Consider the following 23,453-nt stretch of genomic DNA (forward strand, 5'->3'; position numbering starts at 1 on the left):
CTGGCACTAGCCAGTCAATGTAATCAGGCAAAACATTCTTTGCCTGCCAAATGTTGATTATAAAATAGGCACCCCTCAGGATCTCCTCATTTGGGGAAAGGGGGGAAATCCCCTGTCACATCTCCCTGTGTTGTGAAACAGTGGGTTTGTGAGGGGAGATGGCCCCACAGGCAATCCTTATCCTCCATCCCAGGGCTGAAAAACCCTCAGTGGGAGACCCTCAGGCATCAACTGTCGCCCCCAACGATAACGCAGAATTAGGGTTGCCATGAGTGTCCAACTCGGTCTGTGAGGGCAGTGGCTCCATATCCATCAGGGGAGGGGATGGCAGCAAATTTGCTGAAAGGGCAATTTGGGCTGCCTTGAGTGAGGATGGGTAGACAAAGAAGAAAGAAGGCTACATAGGTTTCTTCTTTTACTGTCCCCACCCCACCCCATCCCCAGGCCAGATCACCACTTCAGCACCACCGTTTCTGACAAATGGCCCTCTCCTTCACCACAAATCGAGGGCAACGAACACAATTGAGAAGTGGGTTGTTGCTTTTCCTGAACACCTGAATACGGCTTACCTCTCAGCCTAATCTACCTCACAGTTCTATCAAGTATAAAAATGGGTAGGAGAAGAAGACACTCTACCTTCAGCTCCTTGGAGGAAAAGTGGGATATATGTCTAATAAATATCAACGGTAAGTGAAGCACTCAGCTCCTAAGACAACACTAGAAAGAATACAGCAGTCATGAAGGCATAATGAGACCTAGCAAAAGGGTGGGAAGGGAAATGGGGAAGAAGAACAGGAAAGAACAATACTGGAATGTCAGAACAAACAGCAGCAGGTCATGACCTCCCCATCATAGCCCACACTGGTGCCAGACAAAAATATTGAGCATAAAACATTTGAACACAGACCTGCCTCAGCTCTGTAAAGCATATAATTCGCCCTGCTTCATGTGAAAGAATGTCAAGTAAAGCTAGAAAGAATACAGAAGGAAGGGGGTGGCTGCCATCCATTGCCCTGGAGACAATCCCAGTCCTTGGAATGCAGTCTAGAAGTTTCCGTCAGGTTTATGAAAGGGATGAGCATATGGAGAGAGTGTGTGTGTGTGAGAGAGTGAGTTAACATCTTTTGTCTGACGCAGGATTATGTAACTGACTTCCCTCTTTCTGACTTGAGAGGAGAAGCTTTCACAACCTGCTCCTTGCCTAATCTCAGATTCCACAACTTCATGGTGATGGGAGGGAGCAGGGACCCTGGTATTATATTAGCTCCATCTCCATTTCTCCACGCCAAAGGCATCAAGCCCAGCTTCCCCTCAAGACTAAAACACCAGCTCAGAGAGAGCCATGAAGACATTGAGCAACTTGGTCCTGGTGGGCGCCCTCATCTTTTGGGCAGAACTACCACCTGCAGCTTTGCAAGGCCAGCCAGGTGAGTCCAGAATGGGGCTGACCCAATTTTAGCTTTACTCAAGGTTGCATCATAGCTTTCTGCCTGCAGTCCTAGGCCCACTCTACACCTAAGGGTGTAGAGGGACACAGCAGAGATGATCCCAAACTTATCTTCTTCTGGGATTGTCACCCTGCATCCAAACGGCCTCACGATGCCCGGGACATCACGCCCGTCATGGCTGCCATTTTAATAAATAAATGAATAAATAAATAAATAAGAGGAGCTGGAGTGCACTTGCACTCCAGTGAAAAATAAGGTGTAAAAAATCCCTGACCCTGCTTCCACCCCACCCCCAATGTCCCTGTATTCCTCCTGCCGGACTCTTTCCCTCTACTGACCCCTACTACTTGCAGGGAAGAGGGAAGAAGCCAGGATGGGTGCCCACATGTACCATGGTCTCAGGATGATCCCAAGACTACAGGAAGAATCAGGTTTTCCCAGGGATTATTTATCCCTGGGAAAACCTGTGCTCACCCCCACCCTTGCCCCTGGGAGTCCCTGTATGTCATTTGGATGCAAAGGGACTTGGCCATGACCAGCCCAGATTTTCAGGCTGGTGGAGAAATGGCTCTAGTAGTTTTCAAAGGAGAACAAATAGGTCCAGCCATTTCAGCAACATTTTTATCCTTATGGAGGAGCATCCCATCATTTGTGCTCCCCCACAGCAGTGCAGTGTGACAAAAATGTGCCATCTCATTGTGAACCAGGCCTTCCTTCCCATTATACTGAACATTTAATTATTTATGATGCTCTTACCATATAATCACATCCAAATCCAGCCTTTGGTTGCCTATGGCTGATCAGCCATCCTAGCCCAGGTCTTATGAATGCCTGCAACTAAATGCTGTAGTGTGGGGGTGTTCCTCTTTGGTTACTCTGCTCCATCCCATTCCCACCTGCTTTTCAGTCCCACCCTCCTCCCGACAGGGTAGGGTTCAGTCCCTGTTGGACTGCTTTTGGTGTCCCCCCATCCAGTTTGGTTTTTCTCCTAAAGAAGTTTTTATATTTCTGAAAGCTTGTGGGTTTCCCCAAGTCTGCTGTTGAGTGTGGGTATTGATGTTTTGGCTATATAAGGACCATTGGAGAACTGAGACTGCAGTGATTCCTATAGGACATTTTTGTCCACAAGTGTTTTATCATCCTTGTCTCATTTAACCACATAATAAGGCTGCCAGGTATGGCATTTAGGGTACTCATTAACACTGCTGTTTTTATACTTCCAGATAGACGTGGGACGTGCCCCCCTAGTCCATATGACTGCTCGTTTCTAAGAGCTGACAGTTGTGGTATTGACTATGATTGCCCAGGAATCCAAAAGTGCTGTTTTTGGGATTGTCGCAAGGTTTGCAAAAACCCACAAGGTATCGTCTAAGACAAGGGTGGGGAACTGTTTCAGCCCCGGGAGTCAGTTTCCATTCTGACTCATCCCTGTGGCCCGGATGATATCAGGGAATGAGCCCTTCTCTCCCAAAGCTGCTCATCCTCACTTGAAGCCACCATATAGATCCTTTTCTCTGTGTAGAGAAAGACCCAGAGAGATGGCACAAAGAAAGGACAATCCTTCTCAGCACTAGAGAAAGGTAGTCTTTCTTTATTGCTCTCAATCGGTAATATATGTGATGAACCTTTCTCTAGTGCTGAAAATCATCAATCTTATCATCAATCACTGCTCAGAGATAAGAGTAGGGTTTCTTTAACCAATGTTGGGATAGGGATAGGGCGTGGGCAAGAGGGTAGGACCCATGTGGGATCCTCAGACTAGATCAGGTGTTAAAGAGAAAAAACAACCCTGAGGTGTACAAATCAACCCAGCCAACACAGCACACATTTTTAAGAAAATAATAATTATATACATCAGAACTTATAAAAAAGGACACTAAATACAAATAGTATTGGCCAATGCTTTCCATTAGGGAGATGGCAGGACAGTTATGTGGTAGGAATGATGAACACTTAGAAAGAGTCTATCCGAAATATGGAATTATACAATTCATGGGCAAAGAAAAGAAGTTCCTGTAGGCCTGGCAAGCTAATTCTCAATCCTTGGGAATCCTATAGCATTGGACCCATACAATATGGTGGCAATGTATCAAGAGGGATAGCAAAAGAAATATGCAATTGATATTTGGGTATTCGTTCATGCTGTTATTCCTAATGTTATTATACCAGAGAAATCTGGGATTTGCCCCATGAATCTTTTTTGATGCCTTATACCAAGAAGTGGTCCATGAATATAAGACTTTGTTAGCAGAGAAGAAGTAATTGGGATCTTTCCCAATTTAAACTTGGTCTTGATCATTGTAGTTCACAAGGCCTTGTGCCATTGTGAGTCAGGCCCATATCTCTTCAAGCTTGGGTCTGGCCTGTAGTGGAGTTTGTTCACATTCTTGCCTGCCTTCCAACTCTTTGCAAACACCCTGCCTTACATTTTGAAAAGAAAGAGTAGTCCGAAGATAAGTTTGTGCTCACAAAGTACAGGAGAGGTCCCCCACGGCTTCTTAATGGGAAAGGATGCTCATGAATACGTTCAGAATCAGGTCTTACTTTGTGCTGTGAGGCTAACGTCCAGTGGCTACTTTCCCTCTAAGCATCAGTGGAGCTGATTCTAAAAAGTAAGCATCAGTGGAGCTGATTCCACAGCCAAAAAAAGCTCCACGGTGGCTGCGAGTCGGGGTTGCATTGTATAATTGACCAAGTGCCACTGCGCAGCCACTGTGGGCCTTAGAAGATGTATAGACAGAGGACTGGCAGAGGAACAGTGGTGAGATCCAAGGGGTGATCTACACTACTGCTTTTAAAGCACTTTGAAAACATTTTGAAACCTGTATATGCAGTGTGTCCTGGGCCCCAACAGTTGTCAAAACTGTTATAAAGCGCTTTAAAGCAGTAGTGTAGATCCCCCCCTGGTCTCCTCCATGAACACACTCACTTACCTGCATAGAAGTCCTGTTCACCTCTGTGGGCAGGCAAATCGTTAAAGACAAGGCAGATTTAAAAGTGCTGTGGTGTACAACGGGTCTATCAAAAGGAAATTCTGGCTGGCAGGTGTTCTTTCAACCATAAAGGTATTCAGGAGAGGTTTAAAACTGTAAAATCCAGGGACCAGAGAGTCAGTGGCACGAATCAAAGAGTAATAATACATAGAAGGCAGGATTAAAAGTAACACTTGCTGGGCATGGTTAGGCACAATGGATTAATATCAGTTTCTTTTCCAAATCCGTGTAACGGGTGAGATTGTTCACAAAGTATTCATTTATTTCAGTTATTCCAGGTAAAAGATAGATTTCCTTCAGGATCTGCAAAGGAACATCATCATGAATAGAATAGAAATTCCTGGAATATGTGAAGAAGATGTACTAGAGAAGAAGAGGAATAATTTTTTGTGAACCGCCCAGAGAGCTCCGGCTATTGGGCGGTATAGAAATGTAATAAATAAATAAATAAATAAAATTAGGTCATGTTGGTATTAATTCTGTCCTGACCCATGGGACTATTCCTGCTACTGATTACTGTTCTGCATTATAAATACCTAAAATACTAAACTTTTTGGAAATATAATGACCTAAATTGATATTGGCAAGTCTCCTTACCCTCCTGGTAGTTGGGAATGTATTTTCTTTCTATGGTTCTTCTCAATGAAGAATGTTTTGTAACAATAGCTGGCCTTTCCAATAAATATATAAATCTTTTTAGCTGTTCTATATCTCTTACTCTCTGGGGCGAACATGACACTTGATCACTTGATTCTACTTTATTATTAGTATAATCTAAGGATAAAACCTCCTTTTAATGGCAATTTCTGTATACAACATATTCAGAACTTATACCACAGGAGAAAATCATATATAAACACTCATACACCTTCATATTTGAAGACCAGCTGATGTCTTGTTCTCAGATATCTACACCTGAAGGTAAAAAGGCTCATATCAAACAGCTCCCAACTTCCTATCAGTAGGTCAGAGGGAGGGACGGTTCGCTCACTATCTTACCACAGCGAAGATACTGACCCTGTCCAGAAGACACCTTAAACCACAGCATTAACCATGGTGACGAAGGCAAAAAGATGACACAACTGTATAGGTTGAAAACAGGGCCACATTTATTCAAATTTATCTGTAAAGGGGGGGAACCCTGAGTGGCTACTCCACTGTACTGGCACTAGCCAGTCAATGTAATCAGGTGAAACATTCTTTGCCTGCCAAATGTTGATTATAAAATAGGCACCCCTCAAGATCTCCTCATTTGGGGAAAGGGGGGACATCCCCTGTCACATCCCCCTGTGTTGTGAAACAGTGGGTGTGTGAGGGGAGATGGCCCCACAGGCAATCCTTATCCCCCATTCCAGAGCTGAAAAACCCTCAGTGGGAGACCCTCAGGCATCAACTGTCGCCCCCAACGATAATGTTAGGGTCGTCGTGAGTGTCCAACTTGGTCTATGAGGGCAGTGGCTCCGTACCCATCAGGGGAGGGGATGGCAGCAAATTTGCCACCCTTGGGATGGCAGAGAGGGGGGTTGAGGGGCAGTTTTTTTAAAAAATAAAACTACTCACATTTTTGATGGAGCGGGGCCTCACTCTTGCGTGACCAGCCCCGCTGCTTAAAAAAAAAGAGGTGCCACACTATCCCTGGATGTGGCAGGGATACCTTCTTTGGAATCTGATTCAAGTGCTCTGAATTGGCCCCAAATCACTATGGCCTGCTTTGACCCGGATCTGCTCTGCTCTGGATCCAGTGTCAAAATGAGATTCGGATGTCTTAATTATTTGGGCAGTTGATAGGAGAGCCAGCTGGATGGACATTTGGCTTTCTGGGGTGCCCACCATCCCCTGCTCAAGTCCCCTGCTTGTGCCCCTACATTTGATCCACTCGTGCCCGCCAAGGTGAGCAAGCGTCATGCTCCTTACCTGTCCCTGTCCCAAGCACCCACATCCATCCACACCTCTTCTAGGGAGTCATCATTTTAAAAAGGACAACTCATCTGTTTCCATAAAAGGAATCTTTCACTAAAATTGACATTTTTAAAGTGGCGACTCCCTTGAAGAAGTGTGGATGGCTGTGGATGCTTGCGATGAGCAGGAAGCTCATGCGATAGTCTGAGTTTGCCAAGATTCTCCAAATATCAGTTCCTTGCATGATTTGCAATCACTGGTGGTTTTGTGTGAATGGGGAAATTGCACAGAACAAACAGATATTGAATGTGAATGACGTGCGGTTCCCAAATTTGCAAAAAAATAATAATCCAAATTTCTGTACATTTCCCTGATACTTTAGTGTGGGTGATTTGCATTGTAAATACTTTGAAAAAGTCACACATTTTCAAAAGTTGTGCAGTTTGCAAAAGTTGCACATCTTTCAAGTACACATATTGTGAACATGAAGGTAAGTTCAAGACTTTGCAAACAATTTTGGAGAATCCTGTTCACACTGACGGTTGCAAATGGGGCATTTTGAGTGTTGTGAATTGAAATGAAATGAAATCCTCATGCATGCCTTGGGTTATGCACTGTCCCCTACTTTGACTCGGAGACCAATTTGGTGCTTTGGAAAACAGCCCTCTTGTGCTCAGACTGATTCAGATTCAGTCTGCCGCAGTGGTGTTGATGCTGCTATCCATACTGCTGTTGAGGAGGGGGAGGGGGATCTAGGATCTGTTGGGGGATCTGAGCTGTGGTGGTGGTGAATCCTGGCTATCTTGTGGGGCTGATGGCTGGAGAAGGGAGGAAGTGACATGGTTTTCTTCCTTCCCTGGTCACCCTGTCCAGATCACTACTTTTGTACTGCCATAAATGGGATTGAAGCTGCACTCGAGACTACCTTGGAAGTGGGGTGGCCAGGAAAGGCAGGAGGCTGCAAAGTCTAATTCCCCTGGTCACTCAGACTGGATCACCTCTTCAGTGCTACCATATGTGATGCTGAATGGGCAATTTGGGCTGCCTTGAGTGAGGATGGGTGGACAAAGAAGAAAGAAGGCTACATGGGTTTCTTCTTTTACTGTCCCCACCCCACCCCACCCCCAGGCCAGATCACCACTTCAGCACCACTGTTTCTGACAAATGGCCCTCTCCTTCACCACAAATCGAGGGCAACGAACACAATTGAGAAGAAGGTTGTTGCTTTTCCTGAGCACCTGAATACGGCTTACCTCTCAGCCTAATCTACCTCACAGTTCTATCAAGTATAAAAATGGGTAGGAGAAGAAGACACCCTACCTTCAGCTCCTTGGAGGAAAAGTGGGATATATATCTAATAAATATCAACGGTAAGTGGAGCACTCAGCTCCTAAGACAACACTAGAAAGAATACAGCAGTCACGAAAGCATAATGAGACCTAGCAAAAGGGTGGGAAGGGAGATGGGGAAGAAGAACAGGAAAGAACAATACTGGAATGTCAGAACAAATAGCAGCAGGTCATGACCTCCCCATCATAGCCCACACTGGCGCCAGACAAAAATATTGGGCATAAAACATTTGAACACAGGCCTGCCTCAGCTCTGTAAAGCATCTAATTCGCCCTGCTTCATGTGAAGGAATGTCAAGTAAAACTAGAGGGGGAAAAAAGAATACAGAAGGAAGGGGGTGGGTGCCATCCATTGCCCTGGAGACAATCCCAGTCCTTGGAATGCAGTCTAGAAGTTTCTGTCAGGTTCATGAAAGGGATGAGCATATGGAGAGAGTGAGAGAGAGAGAGTGAGTGAGTTAACATCTTGTGTCTGACGCAGGATTATGTAACAGACTTCCCTCTTTCTGACTTGAGAGGAGAAGCTTTCACAACCTGCTCCTTGCCTAATCTCTGAGATTCCACAACTTCATGGTGATGGGAGGGAGAAGGGATCCTGGTACTATATTAGCTCTGTCTCCATTTCTCCACGCCAAAGGCATCAAGCCCAGCTTCCCCTCAAGACTAAAACACCAGCTTCAGAGAGAGCCATGAAGACATTGAGCAACTTGGTCCTGGTGGGCGCCCTCATCTTTTGGGCAGAACTACCACCTGCAGCTTTGCAAGGCCAGCCAGGTGAGTCCAGAATGGGGCTGACCCAATTTTAGCTTTACTCAAGGATGCATCATAGCTTTCTGCCTGCAGTCCTAGGCCCACTCTACACCTAAGGGTCAGAATCAGGTCTTACTTTGTGCTGTGAGGCTAACTTCCTGTGGCTACTTTCCCTCTAAGCATCAGTGGAGCTGATTCCACAGCCAAAAAAAGCTCCACGGTGGCTGCAAGTCAGGGTTGCATTGTATAATTGACCCAGTGCCACTGCACAGCCACTGTGGGGCTTAGAAGATGTATAGACAGAGGACTGGCAGAGGAACAGTGGTGAGATCCAGGGGGATCTACACTACTGCTTTTAAAGTGCTTTAAAGTGCTTCAAAGCACTTTGAAAACATTTTGAAACCTGTATATGCAGTGTGTCCTGGGTCCCAACAGTTGTCAAAACTGTTATAAACTGCTTTAAAGCAGTAGTGTAGATCCCCCCCCCCCACAGTCTCCTCCATGAACACACTCACTTACCTGCATAGAAGTCCTGTTCACCTCTGTGGGCAGGCAAATCGTTAAAGACAAGGCAGATTTAGAAGTGCTGTGGTGTACGACGGGTCTATCAAAAGGAAATTCTGGCTGGCAGGTGTTCTTTCAACCATAAATATTGGGCATAAAACATTTGAACACAGACCTGCCTCAGCTATGTAAAGCATATAATTCGCCCTGCTTCATGTGAAACAAGGTCAAGTAAAGCTAGAAAGTATACAGAAGGAAGGGGGTGGGTGCCATCCATTGCCCTGGAGACAATCCCAGTCCTTGGAATGCAGTCTAGAAGTTTCCGTCAGGTTTATGAAAGGGATGAGCATATGGAGAGAGTGTGTGTGTGTGAGAGAGTGAGTTAACATCTTTTGTCTGACGCAGGATTATGTAACTGACTTCCCTCTTTCTGACTTGAGAGGAGAAGCTTTCACAACCTGCTCCTTGCCTAATCTCAGATTCCACAACTTCATGGTGATGGGAGGGAGCAGGGACCCTGGTATTATATTAGCTCCATCTCCATTTCTCCACGCCAAAGGCATCAAGCCCAGCTTCCCCTCAAGACTAAAACACCAGCTCAGAGAGAGCCATGAAGACATTGAGCAACTTGGTCCTGGTGGGCGCCCTCATCTTTTGGGCAGAACTACCACCTGCAGCTTTGCAAGGCCAGCCAGGTGAGTCCAGAATGGGGCTGACCCAATTTTAGCTTTACTCAAGGTTGCATCATAGCTTTCTGCCTGCAGTCCTAGGCCCACTCTACACCTAAGGGTGTAGAGGGACACAGCAGAGATGATCCCAAACTTATCTTCTTCTGGGATTGTCACCCTGCATCCAAACGGCCTCACGATGCCCGGGACATCACGCCCGTCATGGCTGCCATTTTAATAAATAAATGAATAAATAAATAAATAAGAGGAGCTGGAGTGCACTTGCACTCCAGTGAAAAATAAGGTGTAAAAAATCCCTGACCCTGCTTCCACCCCACCCCCAATGTCCCTGTATTCCTCCTGCCGGACTCTTTCCCTCTACTGACCCCTACTACTTGCAGGGAAGAGGGAAGAAGCCAGGATGGGTGCCCACATGTACCATGGTCTCAGGATGATCCCAAGACTACAGGAAGAATCAGGTTTTCCCAGGGATTATTTATCCCTGGGAAAACCTGTGCTCACCCCCACCCTTGCCCCTGGGAGTCCCTGTATGTCATTTGGATGCAAAGGGACTTGGCCATGACCAGCCCAGATTTTCAGGCTGGTGGAAAAATGGCTCTAGTAGTTTTCAAAGGAGAACAAATAGGTCCAGCCATTTCAGCAACATTTTTATCCTTATGGAGGAGCATCCCATCATTTGTGCTCCCCCACAGCAGTGCAGTGTGACAAAAATGTGCCATCTCATTGTGAACCAGGCCTTCCTTCCCATTATACTGAACATTTAATTATTTATGATGCTCTTACCATATAATCACATCCAAATCCAGCCTTTGGTTGCCTATGGCTGATCAGCCATCCTAGCCCAGGTCTTATGAATGCCTGCAACTAAATGCTGTAGTGTGGGGGTGTTCCTCTTTGGTTACTCTGCTCCATCCCATTCCCACCTGCTTTTCAATCCCACCCTCCTCCCGACAGGGCAGGGTTCAGTCCCTGTTGGACTGCTTTTGGTGTCCCCCCATCCAGTTTGGTTTTTCTCCTAAAGATGTTTTTGTATTTCTGAAAACTTGTGGGTTTCCCGAAGTCTGCTGTTGAGTGTGGGTATTGGTGTTTTGGCTATATAAGGACCCTTGGAGAACTGAGACTGCAGTGATTCCTATAGGACATTTCTGTCCACAAGTGTTTTGTCATCCTTGTCTCATTTAACCACATAATAAGGCTGCCAGGTATGGCATTTAGGGTACTCATTAACACTGCTGTTTTTATACTTCCAGATAGACCTGGGACGTGCCCCCCTAGTCCATATCGGTGCTTGTTTCTAAGAACTGACAGTTGTGGTATTGACTATGATTGCCCAGGAATCCAAAAGTGCTGTTTTTGGGATTGTCGCAAGGTTTGCCGAAACCCACAAGGTATCGTCTAAGACAAGGGTGGGGAACCGTTTCAGCCCCGGGAGTCAGTTTCCATTCTGACTCATCCCTGTGGCCCGGATGATATCAGGGAATGAGCCCTTCTCTCCCAAAGCTGCTCATCCTCACTTGAAGCCACCATATAGATCCTTTTCTCTGTGTAGAGAAAGACCCAGAGAGATGGCACAAAGAAAGGACAATCCTTCTCAGCAGTAGAGAAAGGCAGCCTTTCTTTATTGCTCTCAATCGGTTATATCTCTGATGAGCCTTTGTCTAGTGCTGAAAATCATCAATCTTATCACCAATCACTGCTCAGAGATAAGAGTAGGGGTTCTTTAACCAATGTTGGGATAGCGGTAGGGCGTGCGCAAGAGGGTAGGACCCATGTGGGATCCTCAGACTAGATCAGGCGTTAAAGAGAAAAACAACCCTGAGGTGTACAAATCAACCCAGCCAACACAGCACACATTTTTTTAAAAATAATAATTATATACATCAGAACTTATAAAAAAGGACACTAAATACAAATAGTACAGTAACCTTTCCAAGGTTACACCTTGTGTCAAATCATTACGAAAGTAGAATAAAGAGCACTATGAAAGCACTATATGGAATGTGGATTGTGCCTCAACAATGATCAGTGCACTTCAATACCACTGTAAAGCAGTAGTGTAGATCTAGCCCCAGACGATGACGACAACAACAACAATGTCCTAAGTATGGGAGTCTGTTTTAAACATATATATCCAGGCACAATTATACCTGATTAATATCCTGGTTTATTTGAAGTGGGGCGAGTCTTCACTTTTGTTTTGTCCATTGCTGGGTGACCTACCTCAGCATTTCAAGATGAAGGAAACAAGCTTAAATGTTCCTATGTCAGATTTCCCATAGTTGGCAGTTGTATGTGTGTATTATCTAGAGCTGCATGCAACTGGCCTCTCAAAATTCTTCACCATACTTGTGGGCAGAAAATTTGGTGGCTAATTTCATCAAATTTCTCCAGAGGGGTGAGAAATTCTTCAACAGCTTCTCGCAGGCAGTGCTCGCAATTGGGAAGTCCTGCTCCAGGAAAAACATGGATCTAGTGTTGCACCAAAACTTATCCTCTAATTTCCTGAAAGTTTTATTTCCCGATGAAATATGCTTCCTATGTTCTGCCTCATTCTCGGGGTATTTTGTAATTTATTTGTGTGGTGCTTTTGTGTTTACCTAATCACTGTGTGATGGCTGAGGGTGATGTTTGTGTGTGTGTTTTCCTTTTTATTATACACTCCCCTATTGCTCTGCAGCCTTCCTGGCTTCCAGCACTTCCTGATCAAAAATGCTCTATGAAAAGAATTACTTCATTATGTCTTCATCTTAGTTTTAATTGAAGTGTAGAAAAACAAGAAGGCTACTTGGTGTGGTAAATCAAGGAGGCCAGAGAGATGGTTGTACAATGAAAGAAAGGGCACTTGTGCACCCATAAGTAAGGAAAGCACAAAGCCCAACTTTAAAAAATTTCCCCAAAAAACATTCTCCTTTGAATTTCTTTTCAAAAGCAATGTCTTTTCTATCAAATTGAATGACAACGGTCGGGGGGGGGGCGCGGGGGATTTGGAATAAATTTTCAGAAAACCACTACCTTCAGTCAGGGTGCAGAATGGCTCTTTCTCTTACAGTGGCTGGCTCAGCATAATTCAAATAGGTGTCACATCAATTGCCATTTCTCTCTCTCTCTCAAATACACAAACAAATATCCACCATTACCAGAGAAAATGGTGGATATTTGTACACAAACAAATATCCACCATTACCAGAGAAAAGATTCTACTTTTACATGTAACTACAGACATCATGTTATATGTGAGTCTTAAAACATCCAGTCACAAGTACCTGTGAAAACAGACATAGGCTTACTAATTTAGCGATCATAAGGAAGAATAAGTGTGTAGTATTTCAGCAAATAACACTTCTCAGGTGGTCTGGCCAAGAGCTGACAAATCAGTGACCTTGTGAATAAGGGTTGTTTTTAAATTAATCAAAAACATTTCAGATTGGCCAATGCTTTCCATTAGGGAGATGGCAGGACAGTTATGTGGTAGGAATGATGAACACTTAGAAAGAGTCTATCCGAAATATGGAATTATACAATTCATGGGCAAAGAAAAGAAGTTCCTGTAGGCCTGGCAAGCTAATTCTCAATCCTTGGGAATCCTATAGCATTGGACCCACACAATATGGTGGCAATGTATCAAGAGGGATAGCAAAAGAAATATGCAATTGATATTTGGGTATTGGTTCATGCTGTTATTCCTAATGTTCTTATACCAGAGAAATCTGGGATTTGCCCCAAGAATCTTTTTTGATGCCTTATACCAAGAAGTGGTCTATGAATATAAGACTTTGTTAGCAGAGAAGAAGTAATTGGGATCTTTCCCAATTCAAACTTGGTCCTGATCATTATAGTTCACAAGGCCTCGTACCATTGTGAGTCAAGCCCATATCTCTTCAAGCTTGGGTTTGGCCTGTAGTGGAGTTTGTTCACATTCTTGCCTGCCTTCCAACTCTTTGCAAACACCCTGCCTTACATTTTGAAAAGAAAGAGTACTCTGAAGATAAGTGTGTGCTCACAAAGTACAGGAGAGGTCCCCCACGGCTTCTTAATTGGTGGCCAAATTCCTGAATTTGGCCATCCGCACCAGATCGCTTATGGATGTTGATTGCGTTGAAATCCACAGATTAGCAATTTTATTATCTATATATCCCTCCCTTTTTCACTATGCTAGGCCCCAATAACCCAATTCTGTTCCCTTTTCAGAAACCAACAAGTAACAATCTAGTATCTTTAGTGATTTTGTAACACTCCTTCTTTTTTATCCCTACTCTGTATTGTTTTATATAATGATGTATCTTCTTGTTTTATATTGGTCTGTTGACTGTAAATAAAGAAATACAATACGGCTTCTTAATGGGAAAGGATGCTCATGAATACGTTCAGAATCAGGTCTTGCTTTGTGCTGTGAGGCTAACGTCCAGTGGCTACTTTCCCTCTAAGCATCAGTGGAGCTGATTCTAAAAAGTAAGCATCAGTGGAGCTGATTCCACAGCCAAAAAAAGCTCCATGGTGGCTGCGAGTCGGGGTTGCATTGTATAATTGACCCAGTACCAATGCGCAGCCACTGTGGGGCTTAGAAGATGTATAGACAGAGGACTGGCAGAGGAACAGTGGTGAGATCCAAGGGGTGATCTACACTACTGCTTTTAAAGCACTTTGAAAACATTTTGAAACCTGTATATGCAGTGTGTCCTGGGCCCCAACAGTTGTCAAAACTGTTATAAAGCGCTTTAAAGCAGTAGTGTAGATCCCCCCCTGGTCTCCTCCATGAACACACTCACTTACCTGCATAGAAGTCCTGTTCACCTCTGTGGGCAGGCAAATCGTTAAAGACAAGGCAGATTTAAAAGTGCTGTGGTGTACGACGGGACTATCAAAAGGAAATTCTGGCTGGCAGGTGTTCTTTCAACCATAAAGGTATTCAGGAGAGGTTTAAAACTGTAAAATCCAGGGACCAGAGAGTCAGTGGCACGAATCAAAGAGTAATAATACATAGAAGGCAGGATTAAAAGTAACACTTGCTGGGCATGGTTAGGCACAATGGATTAATATCAGTTTCTTTTCCAAATCCGTGTAACGGGTGAGATTGTTCACAAAGTATTCATTTATTTCAGTTATTCCAGGTAAAAGATAGATTTCCTTCAGGATCTGCAAAGGAACATCATCATGAATAGAATAGAAATTCCTGGAATATGTGAAGAAGATGTACTAGAGAAGAAGAGGAATAATTTTTTGTGAACCGCCCAGAGAGCTCCGGCTATTGGGCGGTATAGAAATGTAATAAATAAATAAATAAAATAAATTAGATCATGTTGGTATTAATTCTGTCCTGACCCATGGGACTACTCCTGCTACTGATCACTATTCTGCATTATAAATACCTGAAATACTAAACATTTTGAAAATATAATGACCTAAACTGATATTGGCAAGTCTCTTTACCCTCTTGGTAGTTGGGAATGTATTTTCTAGGGGTGTGCACGGACCCCCCACTCCGCTTCACTTTCAGATCTGCCATTTTTGGATCGGGCCGCTCTGCCCCGCCCCCACTCCGCCTATGCCCACTCCGCTCCGCTCGGAGCTCCGGATCCAGATTGGAGCTCCATTCCCCCCCCATAGGGGGGGTTACCGGGCCCTGCCGCCATCGCCGCATGGGCAACAGCGGCAGGGCCCGGTAAACCCCACTTACCTTTCCGGCGGAGCTCCGGATCGAGGAGAAGGATCCGCCTTCACCTCGATCCTCTTCGCCACGCTCCGCCGGCCCCCCAATCCTGCCCCCCAATCCTTAACGGCAGGCGAAGCCCCCCGCTCTGGATCCAGTGTCAAAATGAGATTCGGACGTCTTAATTATTTGGGCAGTTGATAGGAGAGCCAGCTGGATGGGCATTTGGCTTTCTGGGGTGCCCACCATCCCCTGCTCAAGTCCCCTGCTTGTGCCCCTACATTTGATCCACTCGTGCCCGCCAAGGTGAGCAAGCATCATGCTCCTTACCTGTCCCTGTCCCAAGCACCCACATCCATCCACACCTCTTCTAGGGAGTCATCATTTTAAAAAGGACAACTCATCTGTTTCCATAAAAGGAATCTTTCACTAAAATTGACATTTTTAAAGTGGCGACTCCCTTGAAGAAGTGTGGATGGCTGTGGATGCTTGCGATGAGCAGGAAGCTCATGCGATAGTCTGAGTTTGCCAAGATTCTCCAAAAATCAGTTCCTTGCATGATTTGCAATCACTGTTGGTTTTGTGTGAATGGGAAAATTGCACAGAACAAACAGATATTGAATGTGAATGACCTGCGGTTCCCAAATTTGCAAAAAAATAATAATCCAAATTTTTGTACGTTTCCCTGATACTTTAATGTGGGTGATTTGCATTGTAAATACTTTGAAAAAGTCACACATTTTCAAAAGTTGTGCAGTTTGCAAAAGTTGCACATCTTTCAAGTACACACATTGTGAACATGAAGGTAAGTTCAAGACTTTGCAAACAATTTTGGAGAATCCTGTTCACACTGACGGTTGCCAATGGGGCATTTTGAGATTTGTGAATTGAATTGAAATGAAATCCTCATAAATGCCTTGGGTTATGCACTGTCCCCTACTTTGACTCGGGGACCAATTTGGTGCTTTGGAAAACAGCCCTCTTGTGCTCAGACTGATTCAGATTCAGTCTGCCGCAGTGGTGTTGATGCTGCTATCCATACTGCTGTTGAGGAGGGGGAGGGGGATCTAGGATCTGTTGGGGGATCTGAGCTGTGGTGGTGGTGAATCCTGGCTATCTTGTGGGGCTGATGGCTGGAGAAGGGAGGAAGTGACATGGTTTTCTTCCTTCCCTGGTCACCCTGTCCAGATCACTACTTTTGTACTGCCATAAATGGGATTGAAGCTGCACTCGAGACTACCTTGGAAGTGGGGTGGCCAGGAAAGGCAGGAGGCTGCAAAGTCTAATTCTCCTGGTCACTCAGACTGGATCACCTCTTCAGTGCTGCCATGTGTGATGCTGAAAGGGCAATTTGGGCTGCTTTGAGTGAGGATGGGTGGACAAAGAAGAAAGAAGGCTACATGGGTTTCTTCTTTTACTGTCCCCACCCCACCAGGCCAGATCACCACTTCAACACCACTGTTTCTGACAAATGGCCCTCTCCTTCACCACAAATCGAGGGCAACGAACACAATTGAGAAGAGGGTTGTTGCTTTTCCTGAGCACCTGAATACGGCTTACCTCTCAGCCTAATCTACCTCACAGTTCTATCAAGTATAAAAATGGGTAGGAGAAGAAGACATTCTACTTTTTAATCTTATATCAATTTTTGCTGTGTGGTTTTATCCTGGTTGCGCTTTTTATACTGTATTTCGTAATTGTGTTTTTAACCTGTTGGGTGTTTTATTGTGGTTTTAATTTTTGTGAACCGCCCAGAGAGCTTCAGCTATTGGGCGGTATAAAAATGTAATAAATTAATTAATAAATAAATACTTTCAGCTCCTTGGAGGGAAAGTGGGATATATGTCTAATAAATATCAACGGTAAGTGAAGCACTCAGCTCCTAAGACAACACTAGAAAGAATACAGCAGTCACGAAGGCATAATGAGACCTAGCAAAAGGGTGGGAAGGGAGATGGGGAAGAAGAACAGGAAAGAACAATACTGGAATGTCAGAACAAACAGCAGCAGGTCATGACCTCCCCATCATAGCCCACACTTGCGCCAGACAAAAATATTGGGCATAAAACATTTGAACACAGACCTGCCTCAGCTTGTAAAGCATTTAATTCACCCTGCTTCATGTGAAAGAATGTCAAGTAAAGCTAGAAAGAATACAGAAGGAAGGGGGTGGGTGCCATCCATTGCCCTGGAGACAATCCCAGTCCTTGGAATGCAGTCTAGTAGTATCTGTCAGGTTTATGAAAGGGATGAGCAGAGAGAGAGAGAGAAAGAGAGGGAGTTAACATCTTTTGTCTGACGCAGGATTATGTAACAGACTTCCCTCTTTCTGACTTGAGAGGAGAAACTTTCACAATCTTGCCTAATCTCTGAGATTCCACAACTTCAAGGTGATGGGAGGGAGCAGGGATCCTGGTACTATATTAGCTCCGTCTCCATTTCTCCACGCCAAAGGCATCAAGCCCTCAAGACTAAAACACCTGCTTCAGAGAGAGCCATGAAGACACTGAGCACCTTGCTCCTGGTGGGCGCCCTCATCTTTTGGGCAGAACTACCACCTGCAGCTTTGCAAGGCCAGCCAGGTGAGTCCAGAATGGGGCTGACCCAATTTTAGCTTTACTCAAGGTTGCATCATAGCTTTCTGCCTGCAGTCCTAGGCCCACTCTACACCTAAGGGTGTAGAGGGACGCAGCAGAGATGATCCCGAACTTATCTTCTTCTGGGATTGTCACCCTGCATCGAAACGGCCTCACGATGCCCGGGACATCACGCCTGTCATGGCTGCCATTTTAATAAATAAATGAATAAATAAATAAATAAATAAATAAGAGGAGCTGGAGTGCACTTGCACTCCAGTGAAAAATAAGGTGTAAAAAATCCCTGACCCTGCTCCCACCCCACCCCCAATGTCCCTGTATTCCTCCTGCCTGACTCTTTCCCTCTACTGACCCCTACTACTTGCAGGGAAGAGGGAAGAAGCCAGGATGGGTGCCCACAAGTACCATGGTCTCAGGATGATCCCAAGACTACAGGAAGAATCAGGTTTTCCCAGGGATTATTTATCCCTGGGAAAACCCATGCTCATCCCCCCTTGCCCCCGGGAGTCCCTGTACATCATATGGATGCACAGGGACTTAGCCATGACCAGCCCAGATTTTCAGGCTGGTGGAGAAATGGCTCTAGTAGTTTGCAAAGGAGAACAAATAGGTCTAGCCATTTCAGCAACATTTTTATCTTTATGGAGGAACATCCCATAATTTGTGCTCCCCCACAGCAGTGCAGCCTGACAAAAATGTGCCATCTCATTGTGAACCAGGCCTTCCTTCCCATTATACTGAACATTTAATTATTTACAATGCTCTTACCATATAATCACATCCAAATCCAGCTCTTGGTTGCCTATGGCTGATCTTACGATGCTACCATCAACCATCCTAGCCCAGGTCTTATGAATGCCTGCAACTAAATGCTGTAGTGTGGGGGTGTTCCTCTTTGGTTACTCTGCTCCATCCCATTCCCACCTGCTTTTCAATCCCACCCTCCTCCCGACAGGGCAGGGTTCAGTCCCTGTTGGACTGCTTTTGGTGTCCCCCCATCCAGTTTGGTTTTTCTCCTAAAGATGTTTTTGTATTTCTGCACACCTTGGGGCTCCCTCAACCCTGCTGATACCCCCATATCGTGTGTGGATAGTGTTTTTTTGGCTGGAAGAGAATTAAGATTGCTATTAGTATGTGCAAGTAGGACCTGCAACAACATGTTATAGTAGGGAATGTTCCTGTGCTCACTTTCCCTCTTCCAGGATACCCCATTCTATTCCCCTGTCCCTGACAGTTTTCAGGGTTTTCCTGCAACAGTCAGCTAGCATTCTATGCCCACAGAATACTTCCTGTCCATATTCGGCAGGGTATTTTGGTGTGTGTGTGTTCGATCCTGAGGTTTCTTCTTCTTCTTCTTCTTCTTCTTCTTCTTCTTCTTCTTCTTCTTCTTCTTCTTCTTCTTCTTCTTCTTCTTCTTCTTCTTCTTCTTCTTCTGGTATTTTGTAGTCCCCCCAAGCCTATTGATAACTCCCTGTTGTATATGGGTGGTGCTGTTTTGGCTATGTAAGGGCTGGCACTTGGAGAATTGAGATTGCTGTGATTCCTGTTGGACAATCCTGGCCACAAGTGTTTTGCCATACTGAACCTTGCCTTCATGGTGCCACTTTGCCACTGATTGCCACTAAAACCCACGGTTCAACTGCTGGGGGTGGTAGTGGGTAATCCCAATTGCAGGAGGCAGTATGGGCATTCCTGTGGCCTTTGACTTCCCCCCCACCCCCTGTCTGGCTTCTGGTGACCAATCAGTGGTTACCATCCACCCCAGAACACCCCATGCTCAATGCCAGAGTGTGATCGCATGATGGTGACTTCTCTTGGAATGAAAAAGTTGGGATAAGTCCCTGACTTTTTTAATACACAGCTACAGGAAAAAGCCCCACGGTGGCTGCAAGTTGGCGGCTGCATTGTATAACCAACGCAGCACCACCATGCAGCCACAGCAGGCCAAAGAAGACATATAGATAGGCCCCTCATCATGTAGTGAGTCATAATCATGCTGTCAGGTATGGCATTTGGGTATTCATTAACACTGCTGGGTTTTGTTCTGTTTTTTACTTTCAGACAAAGCTGGGATGTGCCCCCGCAATCCATTTCGGTGCAGTGTTAAAGGAGCCGATCGCTGCAATACTGATCATGACTGTGAAGGAGACAAAAAGTGCTGTTTCTGGAATTGCAGCAAGGGGTGCCTAGAGCCACAAGGTATGGGAAAGTATTTTAGCCCCAGGGATCAGATCACCATCTGGCTCAGCCCTGGAAATAGTTTTATGTTTTATTGTAAAGTGCCACAATGCCAGAAATGGTGAGGTGGCGCTATAAAAGATGTTTTTAAATCATTAAAAATAAATGTCAAGGCTCAGACTGCTTCTTCCTGAAGCCCCTCACCCAAAGACCCAACCCCTGACATCAAAGAGTCCCTTGATACATGGAGAGAGAGAGGCCCAGAGTGGTTGCCCTTACCTCTCTCTGCATAGAGAAAACACAGTCCTTTCCAGTGCTAAATAAAGGCAGCCTTTCTCTATCACTGGGGGGAGAAATCCATACTGTTATATCTCTGACCAACCTTTCTCCAGCACTGGAAAGCACCTCTGTTGGGAGGGAAATCCCACACTTTGGCCAGATCTACACCAAGCAGGATATAACACTTCAAAAGCAGTTTGAAAACAGTATATGGAATGTATCACAGGTCTCAACAGTTAGTGCACTTCAAAACCGTGATAAAACAGTAGTGTAGATCCTGCCTTATCTGATCGCTGATCTGAAATAAGAGTTGTGTTTCCTCTCACAGCTTCAGAAATGCAACTTTTCTCTAGTGGTTGAAATCCCTGGCCTTCTCTCCAATTGCTGACTGGAGATAAGAGTGGGGTTTCTTCTCCTGGCAGTGGGAGAAGGGGTGAAGCCTGGGAGGGGACCTCCATGGGCTAGATGCTGGGCCAGAATATCCCCATTACAGGGGCATTAATAACCTTTTAATCACATTTGTATTCCATCCATGCTCCAAAGAGGTCACATTTTCATACGTGGGGCCATGCCATCCTATTCTCGCACCAGTCATGTAAAATAGGTTAGCCTGAAGACCACTAAATGAACTTTACAACTAAACAGGGATTTAAACTCGGGTGTCCTGAATCTAAGACTCAGGGCCTTGCTAGACCTACCTGAAAATCCGGTGGGGAGTTGGGGTGACGGCGCGCTGCAACTAGCATGCGCCGTCACCCTTTTCTAGACTTCAACACGCGACGGGGCAAGGGAAAGCCCCGTCGCGTGCTCAGGCTTTTCTGCATTTAAAGGGCCATGTGCGCAGAAGCGCACTGCCGGAAAAGGTGTTTTTTTAAAAAAATTAAGGGTCCCCTGCTCCCCCTGCCCCTGATTCCCACCCAATGCCTGATGGCCCCCCTGGCCGCTCGCTCGGACGTTCTCCCCCCTCCCGGATGCCCTGTTCCCCATCCTTCTTCCCCCCTCCCCGATGCCCTGTCCCCTGTCCTTCTTCCCCCCTCCCCAATGCCCTGTCTCCCGTCTTTCTTCCCCCATCCCCCGTCCACCATGTCTGTGCCCTGTCCCCCATCCTTCTTCCCCCATCCTCCGTCCGCCATGTCCGTGCCCTGTCCCCCGTCCTTCTTCCCCATCCACCATCCACCATGTCCATGCCCTGTCCCCCGTCCTTCTTCCCCCATCCCCCATCCGACATGTCCGTGCCCTGTCCCCCGTCCTTCTTCCCCTCCCTCTCCTGCTGGGTCCGGCCTTTTCCTCAGCCCCTATCTCCCCCCCCCGTGATTCCACCCCCCCGGCCCGATGGGCACAGCGCTCCTATGAGCACTGTGCCCAGTCCGTGGCTTCTCCCGGCTACTCGCGAGTAAGCGAGCAGCCAGGAAAAGCCACGGACCCTGGTAGACTTTCCGTAGCCCCGGCCTGAGGCCGGGGCTGCGGAAAAGCCGGGCCATAAGCGAATCCGCTTATCCTGGCTTAAGGGAGGCGTTAGCCCGGCCTGACCCCAGAATCCCCTGTGCGTCATCTGGATGCACAGGAGGGAGACCGGGCCTCACACCGTGCTAACGCCTCATCTAACAACAGCCTAACACTCTATTCATCACACTTAGTTATGGTTAGAAAAGCTTATGGCACAAGTAGGAGGAAGTTTCTAAGCATCTATGGGGCGCTAATGTATATGAAGAGCCAAGCACATTCAATGTAACTGAACTTCAGGTAATTCCCAGAATTCAAAATGACAAATCCATTGGCAGACAGATGTACAGAGAACAGAACTTTCTTAGGATTGGCATGCTGTTTTGTAAACCTTTGGAATACACAATATGATTGCAATGTAAGGACAAGTAAATCACTTTCAGTGATCAGAAGCCCCTCAATTTGGAGGCATCTAATCATCCAGTGTGGGGCAGGAGGAGTTGTGGTGAATTTTGCCTCCCTGTTCTCCTGCCCTGCATATTTCACTAGAAAGGCTTTTTAGCCTGTCTATTGAGGGCATTTCATAGGGGGAGGGAAGGAGGCTGGAAGAAACTCAGGACAACTCATAACCTGGCCTCTCTGGTCTCCACCTCTCACCACCCACCAGAAAACCCCATTGCTCTTCTTCCATGGTCGCTTTTCCAACCTAGGAGGGCAGCCAGCGTGCTGTTGCAACAGGGAAGGGGAAGGGGAAGGGGAGGTTGGATTTCTGAGTCCACCTTCTGAGGTCAGAGTGCTGTTCGAACAATCCTATGGTCCCTCGGACACTCGCCCAGGTACCATAGGAATGCTCTCCAAATAGACAGTTGGTATTTTAATATGAGTTAGTGCTGTTATCTGCTATAATATTGCTTTTGATATAGAGTGATATGAGATTTGCTCCATCAATCCATTTTGATGCTTTATGCCAGGAGAGGACTTTAAATTGAATATTATGACTACTCAGGATTAGTAATGGGGATGAATGTAGAAAGGGTATGTCCTTAAATATGGAAATATAACATGAATGTGCAGGTAGAAAAGTGTTATTAGAACGAGCTTGGCAGGGGGGTGCAGGAGGAACCCCAGATACCAAAACAAGTATTATTTCTCAGCCCAACATTTTTTGGAAATCCTTCCTCAGGGGCACTTAATAACATATATTATTATGCCTTAAGGCCCAGTATTGGGCAAAAGGTGGGATATAAATAAATATAATAATAATAATAATGATGATGATGATGATGATGATGATGATGGAATAGGATAATCAGAAAAGGGAAATATAAACAATTGTAATACAACCTCTTGCTTAACAGTATTAAAACAGAATTGTTCCAATTATTTTCATTTTTTAAACAAACAAACTAACTAACTAACTCTGAACTAGTAACTCAAAGGATTACTGTGCCAAAAAGTTATTTTGTTAAAAACTAAAACTATTGAGCATATATACAAACAAGGACAAAACATCTAAGGAAAAAAAGCAGCTTTTTCAAATATACAGGGTAAGCAAAATTAAGAGAAAAAGAAAAAACATAAACATAAACATAAAGAAAGAATACTATCGAAAGGCGTGCAGAAAACTAACAGTGTAAACTACATAACGTAAATATTAGAAGACAAAACATTAAGAAA

General features: G+C 45.3%; 1 long non-coding RNA gene across 1 annotated transcript; it reads left to right on the forward strand.

The window, feature by feature from the left end:
* The first annotated feature begins 17,747 nt into the window (after nucleotides 1–17,747).
* LOC134394594 (uncharacterized) lies at nucleotides 17,748–19,976 on the forward strand. The gene is made up of 2 exons (XR_010025188.1): nucleotides 17,748–17,861; nucleotides 19,938–19,976. It is a non-coding gene; the product is annotated as an uncharacterized LOC134394594 (long non-coding RNA).
* Nucleotides 19,977–23,453: the final 3,477 nt, after the last annotated feature.

This window comes from Elgaria multicarinata, chromosome 1 (assembly GCF_023053635.1).
Source record: "Elgaria multicarinata webbii isolate HBS135686 ecotype San Diego chromosome 1, rElgMul1.1.pri, whole genome shotgun sequence".
Classification (NCBI taxonomy): Eukaryota; Metazoa; Chordata; class Lepidosauria; order Squamata; family Anguidae; genus Elgaria; species Elgaria multicarinata.